Genomic DNA, 7499 nt, shown 5'->3' with positions numbered 1-7499 from the left:
GCGCTGCATAAAGATATTAGTCATGTTGCAGTCAGTTTAGGTATGACGTCATATGTTAGAAAACTACGAAGCCCCAAACCGGACATTTTTGACATCCAAAAAAAAAAAAATTATCACGTACGTACGCAGTATTATTACGTACGTACGTAATATTATTACGTACGTACGCAGTATTATTACGTACGTACGTGATAATTATTACGTACGTACGTGATAATTATTACGTACGTACGCAGTATTATTACGTACGTACGCAGTATTATTACGTACGTACGTGATAATTATTACGTACGTACGCAGTATTATCACGTACGTACGCAGTATTATTACGTACGTACGTGATAATTATTACGTACGTACGCAGTATTATTACGTACGTACGCAGTATTATTACGTACGTACGTGATAATTATTACGTACGTACGCAGTATTATCACGTACGTACGCAGTATTATTACGTACGTACGCAGTATTATTACGTACGTACGTGATAATTATTACGTACGTACGCAGTATTATCACGTACGTACGCAGTATTTATTACGTACGTACGTAATGTTATCTCCCAAAAGGTCATACATGAATTCAAATACCGGTAGCCGGTTACTGAAATCTGATCACGCTAGCGCGAAGCCCGCAGGCTTTAAATTTTTATGTGGGCGGCCTAACAATAGGCCTTCTGCTTTGATTGTTCCCGCATAGAATTTCCCTTTAAATACCAGCCTCTTCAAATAGTTTTTCTTTTTTTAAACACCTATACATCTTCACTTAATTTACATCAATTAATACCATATCATATTCAAATTTAAGCAGAGAACGAAGCAATTTCAAAAGGGTGGTAAAATAATAGGGCTCATCCCAGTGTCGCGTGTGGGTACATTTTTGAAAAAAACTGTCTCGCCAAAACACTAACATAATAGGCCTTTAATTGTCCTTTCCCCAATGTGTTTCTAGCAGTTTCTGAAAAATGGTTTAATTGAAAACACAGCCTGATGACGAGAACAAATGAAATGGTTATCATATATATGAATATTGTGGGTTATATAGCAGGGACCTGGGAACTCGCGGGGGTGCAGCACCCCCACGAAATCAGGTTCCCTTTGTATTTTTTATATATGTTATAATGTACATAATTATCACATCCGACAATCGCAAATCATACAACGTCTTTCACATATTCCAATAACATCCCTCCTATAACATGTAACGCGACCCAATCAAGCTCCGGCACGCCGATACAGACGTAGTCGCGCGCGATACGTGATAACCATTATAGTTTACACACTACCATGACTACTCGATAGCGGGGAGGGACAAAGGGTGTGGTTGGACTTGAAACTTAGAGGGTTTTATGTCGAATCAAGTGTGGGCGAGCCCGACCGCCCGTGTTTTGTATAAAGAATTACAATTCAGACAATAAAAATCAAATTTCAGTCTTTTTCGCCCTGCCCCATGGCCCGGGGAAGCGGGGGTGCTGGGGGTGAAGCACCCCAAAATGTGGGGGTGCTGCATGTGTTATTTTCCATAGGCAACACCTCCTGGAAATCTAGTGGTAAGTTGATGAATGACAGAAATGTAATGAAAATGAACGACGTTTTGTAGACCCCCACCCCCTTAAGAATTTTCCGACACAGTACTTAAAATAGTGTTTAAATTCACCCTTTTTCAAATCGGAATATCAAATATTTTCTGCTCGTGCTTCGCGCTCGCATTATTGATTTTTATAATAAAAACAAAGTATTTATACAACGCCCAGATACTAAAGGGCTAACTCTAAACACGCGCACGCATGTTTATTCAGATACGCAGCTTGTTTTGGGGCTACTCCGGGCTGAAAATATTTATATCAAATACAATTTTATGAAAATCTGATAACAAATAGTTAAGTTATTTAATTCTAAAGTTTAGCAATAGTTTATGAAAATGGTGATATGCATGTCGTCATGAATATTAAATAGGTGGGTTGACATGTGCGGAAATCTCTTCCCAAAGGTAGAGGGACCAGGGCCTGCATGGCAAATTTGACAAGCATAAAAAAAAGAAGAAAAAGTTTTTCACCCAAAATGTAAGGTCATTTAGTCCAAAAGCTATTATTTCGATTGTGAAGTGATGTATTTTTCTCCATGAAAGACCAAAAATAGTAGGGGGGCATTTGATATTGTGTCCCCCTACTATTTTTGGTAGGGGGGACCAGTGGCGTAGCTACGGGGGGCCTGGGGGGGCACGTGCCCCCCTGAGATTTGGTGTGCCCCCCCAGGTGCCCCCCCAGAAAAAATTGGCAGAGCAAAAAAAAAAAAAAAAAAAAGGGAGAAAGAAGAAAAGAAAAAGGAAAAGAAGAAGAAAGACAGAAGAAAAAAAAAGAAGAGGAAAATAAGAGGAGGAAGACGAGTGAATGAAATAATGTGAGGGGAAGACTTGCAATTAAAAAACAAATCTTTTCATGTTACTATATAAAATTTTTGCTGGCGCTTTGCGCCAGAATTGCCTGTTCGATGAGATTCATATCTTGCTCAATAGGCTGATATGGAGCAAGTTTTGAAGTCAATATGCAAAACATATTTTAGCTCGGACATCGAGCTTTCATTATTTTTTTTTCATTTACAAATTTAAGTGCTCTGTGAAATCGGTCCGTTTTATGGTCTACATATCAGCTGCGCGGTCACATTGTTTGATTTGCCAAGTTCATATTGTATTCCATAATGTTCCATTAAACAAATGTATTCAGAATGCCCAGATTCTAGGTCTAAATCTAAAACATGCGCGATAGCCTGCATGTTCTTTATCTAAAATGTACTTAAATTATCCAGTTTCACATCAGAATATCAATAATCGTCTACTCACGCTTCACAATCGCATTATTAATTATACCCAATTGACTATATTCTATTTATGATTTACAAAATATGAATAGAGTGTCCCGCTTTTAGGTCTAAAATCTCAATTTTAAAATTTCTTCCTCTCGCGCTTCGCGCTCGCATCAATTATTTAGTTACATATCTACTCCATTTATTAATACAAAAAGTGCTTAGAAAGACAATTTTTTAGGTCGGAATGTCAAAAAATTTGCTCGCGCTTCGCGCTCGCATTATTGAAATATATACCGTCTTCGTGGGTAACTGTAAGCAGTCCTTAAGCAGTCCTTTTCGATAATGCTAGAACAGTTGATAAAAAATTCTGTTCACGCTTGGCGTTCGCAGTAACCATCTAGTTACATACGAATCTTGTTCAGGATCACACATAACATTGCCCAGAAAATTAAATTTTCAGGAAAAAATACATGAAAGTAAAAAAAAAAAAAAAATCGCTCGCGCTTCGCGCTCGCACTTTTTATAAGGCTTATGAGATTATTTCATGTTTATGTTGTTTTATAAGAATAAAACTAAGAAGTGACTGATATAGGTGAAGATAATTTCGGGCCCCATCCCCTAATGGCGAAAGTCGGATCCGCCCTTGTGACACATACACACACACACACCGGAAAAATGGCCGGTGCCCCCCCCTGAAAAAGCAAGGACCCCCCAGTGCCCCCCCGTGAAAAAAATCCTAGCTACGCCACTGGGGGGGACACGTCCCCCTGTCCCCTCTGGGATTTCCGCCCTTGCGGGTTGAAGATATCACATCCCCACTATCCTGTTTCTTGTGTTATTACATGGAATCAAAATTGTTTAATTTTTTCATACCAGTGTGAATGATATGTCTCCCTTATAATGAAATAAGTTGCAGCAAAGAATATCTAATAGACTAAATTAGTTGTCAATTCAACTGTTTTTTGGTTCTTGAAGGGAAAATATCAAATAAACCTAATTTTATATAATAAAATACAAAAGAACAATTGGGGATATGACATCATCAGTTTGCTCACTGAATATTAATGAAGACATGCTTAAAACTGTTTCACCGGAATAATGCTAATCTTTAAAATGCAATAACTTTGATATTCCTTGTCGGATTTTGATCAAATTTTTATTCTTATGTTCGCCTGATTTCTCTTTATCTGTTCAAACCATATTGCATTCAGTGTGGAGTTTCAGATCAGAATATCAAAAAATTTCTGCTCGCGCTTTGCGCTCACATTATTAATGTAAGAATATATCCAATTACCCATCATTTTCTTGATTTTCAAAACATGAATAGAATGTCCCAATTATAGGTCTGAAATCTCAATTTTGTTTCCGCTCGCTCTTTGCGCTCGCATCAATTGTATAGTTATATACCTATCCTGTTCATGATTAGAAAAGTGCTTAAGATGTCCTGTTTTTAGGTCTGAAATCTCATTTTTAATTCCGCTCGCGCTTCGCGCTCGCATCAATTGTATATATACCTATCCTGTTCTTGATTAGAAAAGTGCTTAGAATGTCTCGTTTTTTGGTCTGAAATCTCAATTTTGTTTCCGCTCGCGCTTCGCGCTCGCATCTTATCCTGTTCATGATTGCAAAAAGTGCTTAGAATGTCCAGTATTTAGGTCGGAATGTCAATTTTTTCAGCTCGCGCTTCGCGCTCGCATTATTTGATTGGTGATATATGAATCGTCTTAATGAGTAACTGCAAACATTCCTTATAACACTTCCCTTTCGATCAGACCAGAGCGTATATAAAAAAATATCTGCTCGCACTGATCACGTTCGCAGTTATTATTTGTTACATACGCATCTTGTTCAGGACCACAAACATTGCTCAAAATATTAAATTTTTCAGGACAAAATACATGAATTTCCCCCCCAAAAAATAGCTCGCGTTTCGATCGCGCTCGACTTATCTCATTATATATCTATGTTCTTTTATAAGAAGAAAGCTAAGAAGTGACTCATATATATGTATATATATATATATATGTAATATATATGTGTGTGGGGGGAGGATTGGTTGGTGTGTGTGTGCTGCCCTTAGAGGTGTGTGTGTGTGTGTAATTATGGAAAATTCAATTATTGTGTCCCCCCCACCTTTGAGGAGAGATTTCAGCACGGCCCCCACTGAAAAAATCGTTCCCAGGTCCCTGTTATATAGGCCCTATAATCGATGAAAAGTCATGATCATCACCAGCATGACTATGGTCCAAACATGGTCCCAGCTAGCAAGCTGACGTTGGTTGGGCCAATGCGGGGTGCCGATGTCGGCCACATTCGGCGAATATCGGATTCCATAGACCAATGAAAATTAGAATACTACGTACGTACGTAATAATACTGCGTACGTACGTAATAATACTGCGTACGTACGTAATAATTATCACGTACGTACGTAATAATACTGCGTACGTACGTGATAATACTGCGTACGTACGTAATAATTATCACGTACGTACGTAATAATACTGCGTACGTACGTAATAATACTGCGTACGTACGTAATAATTATCACGTACGTACGTAATAATTATCACGTACGTACGCAATAATACTGCGTACGTACGTAATAATTATCACGTACGTACGTAATAATACTACGTACGTACGTGATAATTTTTTTTTTTTTGGTTGTCAAAAATGTCCGGTTTGGGGCTTCGTAGAAAACATAGATCGCCCTTTTTTATGTCTTTTAAAAAGTTTGGGGGAAACGGAAGGGAAATAAACATGCCACCAATTTCGTGTTTTCCTTGTTAATCGTTAAGCGGAATATTGAAATGGACCCCTAAACCCGCATGCACAAAGAAATAAAGATCACTGATGTGATAGACCTACGAATACTAGTGACAGAAAGTCAGAAACCATAACTTATTTCCAATTTTCATGGAAATGCACATCGGTGTCGTGGAATTCAGTCTCAATAGGATTCCAGTTTTAAATAGGATTATTATTTTTATCCTTTTCTTACAATATTCCCTTACGTTTTTTTTTAAGTGCAACTATAATTCATCTATATAGACATACTCTTTGTTCTAATCAATCCGAGATACCGTAAACTTTAAAAAAAAATGCTGATGCATAGGCAGTAATGTGCCGTGAACTTTGAGGAACAAAATTAGGCCTGCTGTATAGGGCATGTAACTGAGTCCTTACACCAGGGGCGGATCCAGCCTTCGCCAATAGGGGGGGGGGGGCGGAATTTTTTTTTCAGCCATATTTTTCCCGATCGACCGCTCGAAGGTGATTTTTGTTTGTTTCTTTGAAGGGGGTAGTCCTATAAGTCACTTCTTACAGCTTTATTCTTCAAATCAACATAAATATATAATCCTTATTTTATCATACGAGCGCGAAGCGCGAGCAATTTTTTTTTTAAATTGTATGTATTTTTTCCTAAAATTTGAACATTCTGAAAAAAAGGTGTGCCTGCAATAATTACTACGAACGCGAAGCGCGAGCAGAAATTTTTGATACACGTTTTGAACTGATCGGAAGGTAGGCCTACCTGTTAAAGACTGCTTGCAGTTAGCCATGAAGACGTAACATATTTCAACAATCAAATAATGCGAGCGCGATCGAAGCGCGAGCTGAAAAAAATTGACATTTCTACATATATAAAGAATGGAAAATTTTAATCAATTTTTGTACAGGATAGCTATATAACTAAACAATTGATGCGAGCGCGAAGCGCGAGCGGAAAATTCTAGTTTTAGACCTAGAACGGGACACTATTCATGTTTCGTAAATCATGAAAAGGATGAGTAAGAGGGGATCTTCCTACATTAATAATGCGAGCGCAAAGCGCGAGCAGAAAATGTTTGTATACATTTTGAACTGATCGAAAAGTGCCTTTTAAGGACTGCTTGCACTTAGCCATGAAGACGTTACATATTTCAACAATCAAATAATGCGAGCGCGAAGCACGAGCGGAAAAAAATCGAGATTTAGACCTACAACGGGACACTCTAGTTATGTTTTGTAAATCATGAAAGGGATGAGAAAGGGGGATCTTCCTACACTAATAATTTTTTGATATTTTTTTTGAAAAATTTTGATATTGTGATCTGCAACTGGATAACTGAATGAACATGCGCACGTGTGTTTCAGATTTAGACTTTTATTTTTGAAAATAAAAGCGAGCACGAAGCGCGAGCTTAAAATATTTGATATTCCGATCTGAAAAAGGGGGTCAATTTTAGCTTCATATTTCAAACACTTTGTAGGAAAATTGTAAGGTGGATATAAATCGCAATTGATAAAGAGCTGATATTTTTCATTATTACTTTGAGTTTGAGACATAGGACCGTGACATCCTTAGGACATGTTATCATATGAATATGATGTCTATATATCTTCCTATTCATTTTGCTAAGCGCGAGATTAAACAAAAGGGACAATTTAATTATTAAATTGATATCCAATTTATTAATGCATAATGAGGGCGTGGAATCTGATGATATTGTGGCCTGAACACTGTACATTTCAAGCACTTTTTTATTATGAATAGGATGCACCAGTAATCAGTTGATATATTTTTAACCATTAATGCGAGCGCAAATCGCAAGCCGAAATATTTTGATAAACTGTCATAAAAGGGGGATTTTAACTAGTTTGTTATATAGATCACTAATATTGAGACATACATAACCCGCCAATCAA

This window comes from Lytechinus pictus, chromosome 5 (assembly GCF_037042905.1).
Source record: "Lytechinus pictus isolate F3 Inbred chromosome 5, Lp3.0, whole genome shotgun sequence".
NCBI classification, from domain to species: domain Eukaryota; kingdom Metazoa; phylum Echinodermata; class Echinoidea; order Temnopleuroida; family Toxopneustidae; genus Lytechinus; species Lytechinus pictus.
The sequence above is the reverse complement of the archived record's forward strand: the minus strand, read 5'-3'. Positions refer to the sequence as shown.